The 14,454-nt window shown below is 41.9% G+C and overlaps 1 long non-coding RNA gene across 1 annotated transcript in view; it reads right to left on the bottom strand.

Moving 5' to 3' along the window:
• Positions 1 to 7,469: 7,469 nt before the first annotated feature.
• Positions 7,470 to 14,454, bottom strand: part of LOC133780576 (uncharacterized) — a 50,215-nt gene continuing 43,230 nt past the window's right edge. The window contains exon 3 of the long non-coding RNA XR_009869420.1: positions 7,470 to 7,654. This is a non-coding gene — a long non-coding RNA (uncharacterized LOC133780576). The remainder of the gene's footprint in view (positions 7,655 to 14,454) is intronic.

The raw sequence follows: 14,454 nt of genomic DNA, 5'->3' as shown, positions 1-14,454 counted from the left end.
TCCAGCTGCTGGCGTGCTCGGGCCTAATTGGAAAGGACCTTATCAGATCGAATCAGTCATCTGACCTGGTCTCTACAAGTTGGCTAGATTGAATGGGAGTTTGGAACCACGAGCATGGAATGGCGAACATCTACGACCTTACTATCAATAGTGTAGGAATGATGTCACCTATAACCATACTTGTTTATCTGTACTATGTTCCTATTTAATAATTAAAGTTTGATTTCGTTTCAATATGCTAGATTTTTTTTTTTGCAAACTTTGTTAATTTAATAACCTATTGTCACACTCATAGGATATTAAGGGGGCATTAGTAGTACATATACCATCAACTTGAAAAAATGAAATAGCAAAATATTAAAAATAAAGTATTTGGATATAACCAAATACGCGAGCTAAGATAGTTTAGAGATAACCAAATTATTAAAAATAAAGTTTTTAGATATAACCAAATACGCGAAGCGAAGATAGTTGGGAGATAACCAAATTATTAAAAACAAAGTATTTGTATATAACTAAATACGCGAGATAAGATAGTTTGGAGACAACCAAACTATTTGCTTAGATATAACCAAACTATAAATGCGCGAGATAAGATAGTTTGGAGACAGCCAAACTATTTGCTTGGATATAACCAAACTATTAATGTGCGAGATAAGATAGTTTGGAGACAGCCAAACTATCTGCTTGGATATAACCAAACTATTAAAAATAAAATGTTTGGATGTAACCAAATACGGGAATATAAAATAAAATGTTTGGATGTAACCAAATACAGGAATATAAGTGTATGGATTACAAACCAAACACGACCTGAATAGGTTTGGAATGAACCAGCTAAAACTAATCAACAGTTAGTTGGAACACAACCGACTTCAAGCTAAGTCGAGATCAAGGCTGGAATATCCTGAAAAATGATAATTTCGACCTCATAACCTTGGAAAGCTACCCAAGGACGAGGAAAAGTAACTAAAAAAGCAAGATATAACTAAACCACTTACGTTACACACCATAGAAGTACTTTCGGGTGCGTGGTAAAAGTAACTTTCGACCTTGACAAATAACGAGATCGGATGCGGATATATTGTGCAAACTATGCATGAATGCATTGAAGCTCAAGCCTAAAAATCCACCGCATGTGTGTTTGAATAAACAGACATAAGGACATTTTAATATAAATTGCATGAAATATTTCGACCTAAGAAATGTAAATAAAAAATATTAAAGTAAAGTCAAATATTGTATCATAAATATCATAAAAAAATAGCTCTTTCGGGAGCTATAAATTGTCTTAGCCCCAGGGGCATAAGAAGTGGAAGATAAAAAAGAACTATTACAAAATATTTGAAGGGACGCAGCCCCAGGTAGAGATTTAGGAGGGAGGAGCATCCTCCTTGGCCTTCTTAGCATCCTCCTTAGCTCTCTTTGCCTCCTCCCGAGCAGCCTCTTCCTTATCAAGCCGAGCTTGCCACTTGGCCACTTGGTCTGCCTCCAAAGAGCCTAAGAAGCTGGTATCGAGGTCGGCATTACTGACCCAGATCCTATACATAGCTAGGTAGACCTCCTGATCCTTCTTCTCCTTAAACTCTGCAAGGAGACGAGCCTTTTCTCTCTCCATAATCTCGAAAGTGACAACCTTCTCCTCCTCAAGCTTGGCATTGATCTTCTCAAGCTCCGCGACCTGGGCGTTCACCTTCTCAAGCTCCGCGACCCGGGTATTCAACTTCTCAAGCTCAGCTGTCCTGGCCATTAGTTGTTCAGCTTCTATCTCCATCCTTGCCTTTGTGACCGTGAGCTCATCACTAAGCTTGAGTTGGAGATCCTTCGACTCCTAGGCATAAGACATGCTCGAATGGACCTCATTGTTCAGCTTATAGTTAAGTTGAGCAAAGACAGCAAGAATCTGACACACAAAGAAATCAAATTAGAACATAAACTAAGTATAAATACAACTAGCAACGAGATGAGGAAGGCTACCACAGCAGTGAGCTCGATACTCTTCTCGTAAAGAGTGTTGCAGTCTCGAGCATTGTTCAAGAACTGCCAATGAGGGGCGTCGATGGTACCAAAACTCTGGTCCACTCGAGACAGAATGTCTGAGCCAAGTGTATCCCCATGGGATCCGACTGCATTGTCGATTACATACTCATCGACATGAGTAGAAATCGACAGCAGATGCATTTTGGAGACCGAAGGCTTTTTCGGAAGCGGACCAAGCGCGGAGTGGACCGGGGTTGGAGGAGGCACAGGAGGAACAACCGTAGAGGACGCCTCAACCTGAGGAGTCGGATGCACAGCTGGGCTCAGAACAGCTGGAGCTGGTGGGGGAGGTGTCTTCTCGATCCTCTTAAGGACCTTGGCAGGTCGGTCTGATTTCCGCGACCCCCTCGGACGCTTACTCCTTTAGGCTCCCTCGCCACTAGCGAGCACAAAGTCGAGGTCAGAATCCATATCACCTGCACATTCACATCGCATTAACAGATATTCTGAGACAAAAAAGTTAGCATGATGCAAACAGGAAAAGAATAAAATAACAAGTAGAGAGAAACCTAACTGGAACTCTCCCTAAACTTGTGCTCGGCAACCACGTAATTTTCCCATCTTCAGAGGAGATGGGGGGAGTACCTTCCCTATAAGTGGAATTCAACCTCGAAAGGTCTCTAGATTCATTTGTCCCATATTGAACAGCTATTCCATTCCACACCTCGTTCAGACTATACATGGTGCCATACTTCCCGAGCCAGCTATCAAACCTATGTACTCTCTGATCTCACAGGACCAAACATAAAAATGGTCCCTATCGTCCTTGCACAATACTAATCTATCGGGTTTATGCTTAAGTAGTGAAGGAGACCACAAATCCGAGCTAAGGATGACTGTACCTCTGTCAGTCAAGCTCGAACTCGAGGCTTCATCATTGGCCTTGTTCCCCGATTTTGGGCTCCTACGGCGTTGAACTGGAGAAGGAGGCTTAGCATTTCTCCTCGGAGGGAGATTGCCAGTTGGGAGAGGCACAAGCTACCACTGGGCATATTTTTTGTTGGACCAGTCAAATGTGGACTGATCCTTCTCCAGGAGGCCGCAGGCTCGGAGGTTGTCTTCATACAAAAGATAAGAGAAGGACCTCCTGCCATAGGGGAGTTGGAGCAGAGCCTCCTTGTGCTCTTTCATTTCCTTGGTGGGAGTGGGACAGTAGTAGTTAGCTGAAAAATTGAACATATTGTGACTAAGTGCGGCCTCAAATAAAATTCGAGCGTAAATGGAAGAAATTAGTGTGGGGCTTACGAATTTGTCTGAACGAATAGTATCTTGAGGGAGCTAGGCCATCTGTCCAGAAGAAAGCCTTCTTGAAATCTGGAGGATGGTTAGGAAGATCCTCAAAGATCTTCTTCTCCTTGGGATAGCTCGAGAGGTAATAGAAGTCGTCTCCTCCCCCAGCTATGGAGGGATTGCTTTTTAAGCAAAAGAGATACAAGATCTCCTTTGGAGAAGGTCCTTTCCACCTTAGCTCGTGATATAGCGACCTAAGGGCGGACAAAACCCTATAAGAATTGGTGTTGAGCTGGAAAGGAGCCAGCCCTACAAAAAATCCTTGAAAAAGGACTTCAAGGGCAGTACAGCCCCTGCCTTCATATGTTCCTTGCTCCAAGTTACGTATCTTAGCTTGCTGTCAGGGTTTCCATCTCCCGGCGCATGGCAACTTCGCTCGTGGGAGGCTGGAGCTCGACACCTCAGCGAGCCCGACAATTCGATATTGTGGAGGGCCAGAATGTCATAGATCTACCCTAGTGAAGAGATCGAGCTCCAGTAATGCTCGGCCTCAAAAAATTCCCTCCTCAAGGTGGGAACAAAGGTTGGCTGTGAGGAAGAAGGTTCCCCCATCAGTAAGAATTAGAGATCACTTGGCCTAAAGGAAACTGCCACTTTAAGCGCAGGGTCAAGGGGAATTGGTCTAGGCTCAGAATCCAGATCTGGGTGGATGGCGTCCCTTAGTCTTTTCCTTTTTCCTTCTTCGAACTCGTCTATCTGACGTCGAAAATGATCTCGGATGTCTTCTTGCTCACACCTCAGTTCGTGCTCTCGAATCAAGTGCTGGTTCCAAGTAAAAGGGGATGCTGGTCTCAGAGTTACTAGAGAATAAGGAAACGCGAGCTTTGACCCCCACCACTTTCCCGAGTTCTGCGACATCTAGCAAGAGAGCAAAAGGGTGAGGGCCAAGCGAACAAGAAGTAATGAAAAAATGGGATGACCTAAGCTTGAATGATCGAGGCTACAAGGAAAACTCGATCCAAAGGACGAGGCCAGTCTCTCGGAGCGTGTATTCCACCGAAAGAAAGGAAGGTGGATTTATTTTTGAAGATCCCGATATTTCAGGGAAAAAGTTGGCGGTTACCCAAAGAGTGGAATTTTTGGGAAACGTGCATTTTACAAAACCCTAATTTTGTACCTGATATCTTGGTGTACAAGATATGCCATTCAAAATTCAAAAAATTCAGTAAAAGAACCATATATGGGTCTTCTACGCATGAACTGGGTTTTGAACCCATGATATCAGAACATAAGACTAGTATGTACTGAAACATTCTAATGTGCAAAACTAGTAAGGGAACTAATAGTGCAGCAATATAAACATGCATGAAAAAATATACGGGCATACAAAGTTATGAACAAGAAACTTACACAATGTGATCGGCGGAAACAGAGAGATTGATGATTGAATAAGTGGCTGCAAAAACGATCTCATATAATCGAAGAGGTGAATGTTGCTCTGTTTTTCTGGCTTGGAGATCATGCAAGAACTAGGCAGTATTCTCTGGTTTTTCTCTTCTTTTCTCTCTGCAAAAACTCGAATGAGAAAGTAAAATGGGGACGGCAAATAAAGTCCTATTTATAAACCCATGGGAGTGTAAAAGGCCGGATTAATCGGGGCCATTGGCCAGATTCCGTATTAGATCAAACGGCCAGGGACCCATGAGTTGATAGTACAATAAAGAATGGCAGGCGGATAGATGTGGGCAGGTTTCCAAGGTACTCATGTACTTTGAGTGATCAATACCCGTTTGACGCGTGTCCACACTCAAGTGTATTTGATGGTACAGTTTCCAATAGGAGCAGTTCAAAAGTTTCCTTCTCATAGGATTCGAACTGATACTTTTGAGGGGGCAAACTGTTACACCCAGATTTCGAGAGCAGAGGATATGACCTCAAAAACTGGACTTGTCAGGTGTGAGCTCGAAATGTATGAATGCATTGTATGGTCCAGCTATAAGATCTCCGAAGTAAAATGACGACCTCGAAGATGTGTAACCTCAGGATGCTTTCTGAGTTCGAAGTAACACGACGTTAGGATACATCGGTTATCGATCGTCTTCAGATTAAACAATCCGAGTTTAGGAAGTGCAAACTCGAGTGTGATATTATTTAGTCTGTTATCTGTTCCCGATTCTTATGGGACGTTTCCATATATGAGGAGATATTGCATTTAATGTCATTATTTAAATTGATATATAGAATATCTTCCCGAAAGATGTGGGAATGAACTCTGTAACCTCCCCTATAAATAAAGGAGGAATGACCACTTGTAAAGGATCGATTTCTTTTGGCTGAAGAATAAGCTCTGGGTAATTCAACTCTAAAGAATTTTCAAAAATCTTTAAGCCTTAATAACATAGACTCATGGACTAGGCAGAGTTAACTGCTGAACCACGTAAAAACCCTCTTGTTTTTCTTCATTACTCATTCGCTTCATAGCATACGTTGTTTAATTGCTCTACGATTTAAGTTAACGAAAAACGGCCTCAATACCTCCCCATCTGAAAATTCTTTTGATTGCTCAAGTATCTGCATATAAGAACAAACATGGTCAGTGGCTTCTAAATCTAAAACCCAGGGTGACATATCGTCTTCCACTATAAGAACTTCAAGTACAAGCAAATCAGATTTACCTTTCTTTTTCAGCTCAGCAAGACACTTTTTACAGTTTCTCTTCCAGTGACCTTCAACTCCATAGTGGAAACACTTTCCCTTTGGTTCATTGCTTTTGGAGTTGTTGTCATTCTTATTCTCCTTGGCTTTTGGTGCCTTCTTGCCTTTCGTGGACTTCTTGCCCTTGTCATTGTTCGGCTTCCTCTTCTTGGTTTTATCAGAGGTTGAAGGTTTCTCCTCTGTCACATTTACCTCAGCCTCTTTGGTTATGGTTTTGTCAAGAGACTCAAATGTCTGCAGTACATTTAACAGCTAAGTCATGTTGAATTCCAACTTATTCATAATATAGTTGGTTATGAACGCAGAGAAAGTAGGAGTGAGCGATTCAAGAATGATGCTTACTTGTGTACGCTCATCAATGACAACCCTATGTATTTCTGCTTCATGCATCACATTGATCATGCACAAGAAATGTTCACACATAGAAACACCCCTCTTCATCTTAGTAGTCATGTAGTTCCAGTAGCCTCATGTCTACTTTGATCAGATTGCTGCCAAAGCATGGCCTGCAGAGATTCCATTTTCTCAAAAGCAGTTTCCATGGGTTCATGATTTGTTCTCAGAACATCATTTATTCTCACAAGCATGTAATACTCAACCTTGTTATTTGATTGAATCAAGGCATCATATTTGTCTCGAATATTCTTCGGGGAATTGGCAGCGGGCTCTTCAAAAAATTCCTCAATTAGGAAAAATTTGTGGTTCTCACATATCAACATTAAATTTCGATTCAATTTCGATATTATAAAGTTATCGCCGTTAAGTTTTTCAAGTGAAAGTAAAACAGTAATCTGATTTCCATCCTTCGACATTACTAAAAGAAATAAAATACAATAATATAGCTATTTGAAAAATATCAATAATTTGGAAAGTAAATATGATGCATGAATGCAACAACTAAAACACATAAACATAGCATCTACTATTCCACGATACAACTACCCAACAAATAAAGTGTCACATTACGGTCGGTCAAGTTAAATTCAGAGAGCTTATAAGACAATCTTATCTTTATTATTTAAAACTTAAAAGAACTCCTTATTTTCTCTTTTTGAAATAAAGTACCGCTAGTTTGGTCAAGATACAATTATCCACCACATCTTTGTAAGTGTAACCCATTATTTCGAAATTCGTGACTTAACTTAGAGAGTGTCGCCTTAGGGTTGGTCAAGCCTAAAATACATGACTCTTTCCTATCTTCGTAAGAAGCCAACTTTGGTATTAATATGCCTAGAAACCTTCCTTAAGGGGACAGAAACGAAGCTGCCTCAAGTCCCTATTCACATTTCACGTTGTTGTACTAATAAGGGAGATCATATGTGTAATGCCCTGACTAATTCTAGACCTCAGACCATTGAAAAACAATTATACATAACTACTAGTTTGGGATACATACATAAGAAATAACATAACTTTATTTTTGACCCAAAATATTGTTCGAAATACAAAATAAAGTATGGGTACCCATTATTGTATACATAAAACATAAAAGAACATAAGCTTTAATGAATTTATTTAAAAACTAAGTGCAGAAATACATAAAAAAAAAAAAAATCAAAGACTTGAAAACAACACCATCCTCGATCTTCCAACAGTCCCTTCAATTCATTTATCCTCAATACACATGCCGAGCTGCCACGAATCCGACCCGCCTTCCAAGTTCATTTTCCTGCACCATCTAAAAAGGAAGGAATGAGCCTAATGCCCAGCAAGGAAAATCTACTAAAAACATATATGTCATAAATCGTAAAATATAAGACTATATCATAAAGCATATACTATAAAACATATGACGTAAAAACATATATCATATAGGACTACAATATTAATGACCATTAACTCATTAACGTGGTATGTGATAAAACCATTTAGGTCCTCAGTCTAATAATCGAGGTAGGTTAGATCACAACTATAGTATATGATAACCCATCTGGGTCCTCTGTCTACTAATCGAGGTAGGGTACATCATAACTCTCAACCACGAAAATGATAAAAATTCTTGGTGTTTGCTATCTAAGAAAATCATATGCCCAAGCGACTACAAAACATATATCATATCACATCTCATATCATAGCATAAAAATATCACAACATATCATATAAACACATATAATCTAACCTATTTTCCTTACCAAAAAACCAGGATATGGAGACAAAAGCGGGATTGGAACACTCCTAAAACCAACAGTAAAAACCATGAGTTTATAAAGAAAAGGAGATGAAAAAGAGAACTAAACCATCAAAGTAGAAACTTACCGAAAACCTTAAGTTTCAAAGAACTTAAACACCTAACCAAGAATCATAACAAAGAGTTAGGATCTGAAAGAAAATAAAAGTAAACTAAAGAACTATAAAGAACTGAACTTGAGGATCAGAATACCTTGGATGAACTATGACTTTGATCTACACATCGATACCGAAATAACACTCTATCTTACTTCCCAAGTGTTTAGAAAAGCTTAGATTGGAAAAGCTTTTAACCCAAAACCCAAGTATTTTCTCTCTATAGTAAACTTAGAAGCTTGGATGCTCTGATGAATGCTTGAATGGTGAGTGAAATGGTTGAGTACTAGATCCTATTTATAGAGTTCAAGGAGTGAAACTCACCCCTCTTAAAATTGAACAAATAAATGAATATAAATTGAAAAGATTTGAATTTTCATTTCAACAGATGCCCAGAACTCGGTCAAAATTGTTCAAGAGCGAGTCCAAGTAGTTGAGGGTTATTTCTAGCTCGGAATCCACGGACTTTCAAAATATGATCGTGGAGCTTATATATCGCCCCTGTAAGTGATATATCGCCTCCCCATTCCCAAGCCTCCGTTGTTTCGTTCGTGCGAAGTCGACGTGTTTTTCGTATCTTATGTAGGCGATATATCGACCCCTATAGCTGCGATATATCGGTATACAATCGGTATACATTGATATATCAAACACATTTTTGCACTCTTTCATCATATTTGAAAATGATTAAACAACTTTGACTAAGTAAAATGTGATCCTAACAGCTGCTGGAAGGTTCTAGAGCTTCTAAATCATTCTTTTATTAAATTATTCATCAAAATGCATAAATCCGTAAAAAAACATGACACTACCACTACCACTACTACTACGACCACCACGACCACTACCACTACCACTACCACTACGACCACCACGACCACCACAACCACTACAACTACCACTACTACCACTACCACTACCACCACCACCACCACCACCACCACCACCACCACCACCACCACCACTACTACTACTACTACTACGACCACCACGACCACTACCACTACCACTACTACTACGACCACCACGACCACCACGACCACTACCACTACCACGCCCACTACCACTACCACTACGACCACCACTACTACTACCACTACCACTACCACTACCACTACCACTACAACTACCACTACCACAACTACCACTACCACAACCACTACCACTACCACTACCACTACCGCTACCGCTACCACTGCCACTACCACTACCACTGCCACCACTACAACTACCACTACCACTACCACTACCACTACAACTACCACTACCACTACCACTACCACTAACATTACCCACTATCCACTACCCACTACCCCTACCACTACCACTGCCACTGCCACTGCCACTGCCACTGCCACTGCCACCGCCACCACTACAACTACCACTACCACTACCACTACCTCTACCACTACCACTACCCACTACCACTACCACTACCACTACCCACTACCACTACCACTACCACTACCCACTACCCACTACCCACTACCCACTACCCACTACCACTACCACTACCACTACCACTACCACTACCACTACCCACGACCACCACCACCACCACCACCACCACCACCACCACCACCACCACCACCACTACTACTACTACTACTCCTCCTACTGCCACTACCACCACTACCACTACCACTACCACTAACACTACCACTACCACTACCACTAACACTACCACTACCACTACCACTACCACTACCACTACTACTACTACCATTACCACTACCACTACCACTACCACTACTACAACGACCACCACCACTACACCTACTACTACTACTACTACAACTACTACTACTACTAATACTACTACAACTACTACTACTACCACTACCACTACTAATACGACCACAACCACTACTACTACTACTACTACTACTACGACCACCACGACTACTACTACCACTACCACTATCACTACCACTACCCCTAACCCTACCACTACCACTACCACTACCACTACCACTACCACTACCACTACAACCACTACCACCACCACTACCACTACTACTACTTCCTCCACCAGCACTACGACCACCATTACCACTACCACCACTACCACTACCACCACCACCACCACTACCACTACCACTACCACTACCACTACCACTACCACTACCACTACCACTACCCACTACCCACTACCACTACCCCTACCCCTACCCCTACCCACTACCACTACCACTACCACTACCACAACCACTACCACTACCACTACCACTACCCACTACCCACTACCACTAACCACTACCACTACCCCCGCCACCCCGGCCCCGGCCCCTGCCCCTGCCCCTGCCCCTGCCCCTGCCCCTGCCCCTGCCCCTGCCCCTGCCCCTGCCCCTGCCCCTGCCCCTGCCCCTGCCCCTGCCCCTGCCACTGCCACTGCCACTGCCACTGCCACTGCCACTGCCACTGCCACCACTACCCACTACCACTACCACTACCACTACCACTTCCCACTACCCACTACCCACTACCACTAACCACTACCCCTACCCACTACCACTACCACTACCACTACCACTACCACAACCACCACCACCACCACCACCACCACCACCACCACCACCACCACCACCACCACCACTACTACCACTACTGTCTAGCTAAGTAAAATTCTGAGACATTACAATAGGTCACATTGAGATGTTCACCTTCTCGCATTTAATATTTGAGAAAAAAAATGTGTTTTATTAAACTAATCAATTAATTCCAAATTAATTACTATTTTATCAATAACCCTAATGTTTCACCCCAAATTAGGCATGGGCTTGATCACTCAGCTAGGGGTCCATCTTGCAGATAAACATGTTGAAATATCAAGCGAGTAGAACACCTAGCTAGTGTGGACATGATTACTCTGGGTTAGGACTTGATAGCACGACATGCAAGTAATCTCCAGATGATCTTGTAGGACAATAATCTAGTTCGAGGCAAGTAATCTCCAGACCGCCTTTAGAGGAGTCTGAACTTAACCCAAATCTGAGTTCATACACTTGTAAATCACCAGCTCGATGAAGATGTTCAGCTCGTGGACACCTAATCATGACGCACAGTGAAGGATCCCGAAAGACTTGGAGGTCATTTATACGCTCATTAATGTCCAGGATGTATTTTACATTTATTGCCCGAGATAACGGGAGTAATTTTCATAGGCAATCATATTCCTATGTAAGTGGGAATTATCATGATTGATTGTTTACCATATTTGTGCACATGATTACCCAAACCTGTCTAAAAGATTCCACCTTAAATATGAGGGATAATGGGTAAGAAAGGAGACTACTTTTTGTAATAAAGAAACTCTGCTGAAATTGTGAGAGAGTAATAATATTGTCTCATGGACTAGGTGGATTTTAATTACTGAACCACATAAAATTGTGTGTGAGAGAAATTGTTCATATAGTTCATTACGGTTTACAAATAAGCACTAATATCTATCTTGTTAGATTTCTAAATCGACTATTGGCGAAAAACCTTGTCAACTTCTATGAATGTAATTAATTGTAAAATACATTTAATTATAAAAGAGCTTGCTTGTACAATTAATGTGATCTAGATAATTACCAATTACATTCATCCCACTAAACTAAAACACTTTTTAAATAAAGTTGGTTATCTTAAAGGCCTATAAAAATATTGTCTTTAATTATGGTGTGATTTACAAGGTTTTAACTAATTTAAGACTTGTAGTATACATGCAATTAATTTCTCCAAAATAATTCATATAAGCACTTAGGACAATCCTATATAATTGTGTGTTATAAAAGATGCATGATTAATCAAAACTGCGTAGGGTTTCATGAATGACATGTAATTGACTAATGCATGATCATGTTATCAATCAAATATTAATTAACATTTATTTAAATAAATACAATAAATAAATAATAAATGATGAACCGAGTACCATTGGGTATTTCTAAATTTACAACCCTTTGAAAAAATAGAAATTAAATTATGAAATGGCCTTTAGTTGTTTGTAAGACTCCAAGAATGTTTATCTTCTCATATTGGCCCATCTTTATAATTCTTAGGAATTTATCAGGTGCAAATAATTAATTAGAAACTAATTTTTTTAACTAATTTAATTAATTAAAACTAACTTTTTATTAAATAACCATTTTTGTCTTTGTTGACGCGGTTCTTCACCAACAGGTAATTAAAAGAAGAAGAGAAAGAGATTAGTGCTAATAATGAACCGAAACAGATATATGATCTTAGAGAATGAAAGAGGTGACTCAAGACACATTTTTTAAGTGGTTCAAAGGTTAAAATCCTTCTACTCCACTAGTCAATATTATTGATCTATACTGGGTATTTGATTACAGAGCATTTCTTTACAATAGAGAATCCAACCAACCCCCTAGCAACTCCCAGGGTCTCCATATTTATAGGAGAAGGCACCTCGACGTTGGTAAGAAGGTCATCCCGTTACCTTCTTACCTGTCATACCAATTCTGTGACATTCATGATTAATTCCTAAACCTGACACATAAGTGTGGTCAAATCAATAGGTAAGGAGATAATGGGCCGCACAGCCCAACCCAGTCGTGGGTGTCTGAATATGCACGTTCCTGCTGCGTGTCCGAGAAGTCAGGGGGATATCAGACACGTGATGTCTGATATATGCAGGTTTACCTTGCGTGTGTAGACTTTACAAAGGGTCATAGACTCCATAACTAGCTCGTACCACGAGCTGCATACTTGACTCGACCTTCGGCCTTCAGAGTCCTTCCCCCAACCTTGGGCAATCTTGGCGAGCCCTTGGGGTCTTCCCGAGCTAAGGAGGTACGACCTCGAGACAGAAGCTCCGGTATTGGGGTTGTTCATGAGGTAATCATGGTTAGGCCGCAGCTCGGCTTACTAATTAGCCCGTGGGAAATCCAGGGCGTACATCTGCCCCCCAAGCTCCTACTCGTGGTACGCCACATCGTATTGGACCACAGTAGGGGCTTTTAGGCTTCCCCATGAACTCTTCACATTCCACCTCTTACGCAGGCACCTGATACGTGGAACATCGTGGTTGGTGACGGTACGTCTTACGAGAACCGCATTTAATGGCTTAGCCTGTGCCCAGCCGTCGTTTCGTATTTCGAGTGGAGGGCCTTGGATCCCTCACCAGGGTCATCCAACGGCCATCTACACGTGATCCTTCACGTATATAAAGGGGGTGGCCACCCTACGCATGGGCCACCCTTTCATTTGAAATTTTTCCAAACTTCTCTCCTCCTTCTCTCTTCATTTCAGAAGAACAAACCCTCTTCTCTATGGCTGCTACTTTCAGCGTTCAAGAAGCTCAGACGCACGGATTTCTTCAAAGCTTTGGAAGCCAACACACCGACGCAGCTTTCACCAAGGCGATACCTTCACCCACCTTCCAGCCAAACACTGTAAGTTTCCTGACCATGTGCGTTTTGAAAATATATGTCACTGTAGCATAGGTAAAAAATTTACTGTAGCCGCATGCAAGGGTGAAAGCCCTTTTAGGTTAGGGTATCTTTGCTGTAGGAAATCACTTAAGAGTATGGGTTTCAGGATGCTTTTTCTAGGGAAAATCTCTGGGTAGCAGTTTTGGAACTTTGGCGTACAAAACCGGGTAGCTTAGGGAACACGCCTCACAGGCGGTTTTGCAATTTTTTCCTACTGAAACTTTTCCCCCAAGGAAAATTCTATCCTGACCCTCCTGACACACGAATTCCGAGTAATCGGGGATCTGTTGGGAGCACAGGCGCATGTTCATAGAATCGCGTGGTCTCACTCTCCACGGGCTGGGCTTACCTCAGCTCGTGCAAGTAACTTTTGATTTTTCCCTCATGCTTGGGTCGCCTTTTCTGAAATGTTTTCTTTTGTTCGTTAGGCGACCAGATGGCTCCGAAGAGGAATCTCCCACAGAAGAACGTCGGAAGCTCGGCCTCCCATCAGGACAAAGGAAAGGCGATGATGCCTAACTCCCCAATCCCCCGCTTTGGGCCGGTAGTGGAGAAGGTGGTCAAGGTGGCCCCTGATGCATTCTTTGAGGCGGAGAGGATCGTCACAAAGATCACCAACCAGACAAAGATCAACAAAATCTTTCTCTCCCACAACATCGCCCTGGGGAAAGCATATGTGGTGGCCCGACCGCCGAAGAGGGCGAGCGGAGCTGTGCGCCGCTCGACGAGTCATTCGCAGCATGGA

This window comes from Humulus lupulus, chromosome 5 (genome assembly GCF_963169125.1).
Source record: "Humulus lupulus chromosome 5, drHumLupu1.1, whole genome shotgun sequence".
Classification (NCBI taxonomy): Eukaryota; Viridiplantae; Streptophyta; class Magnoliopsida; order Rosales; family Cannabaceae; genus Humulus; species Humulus lupulus.
This window is presented reverse-complemented; position numbering and strand designations above follow the sequence as displayed.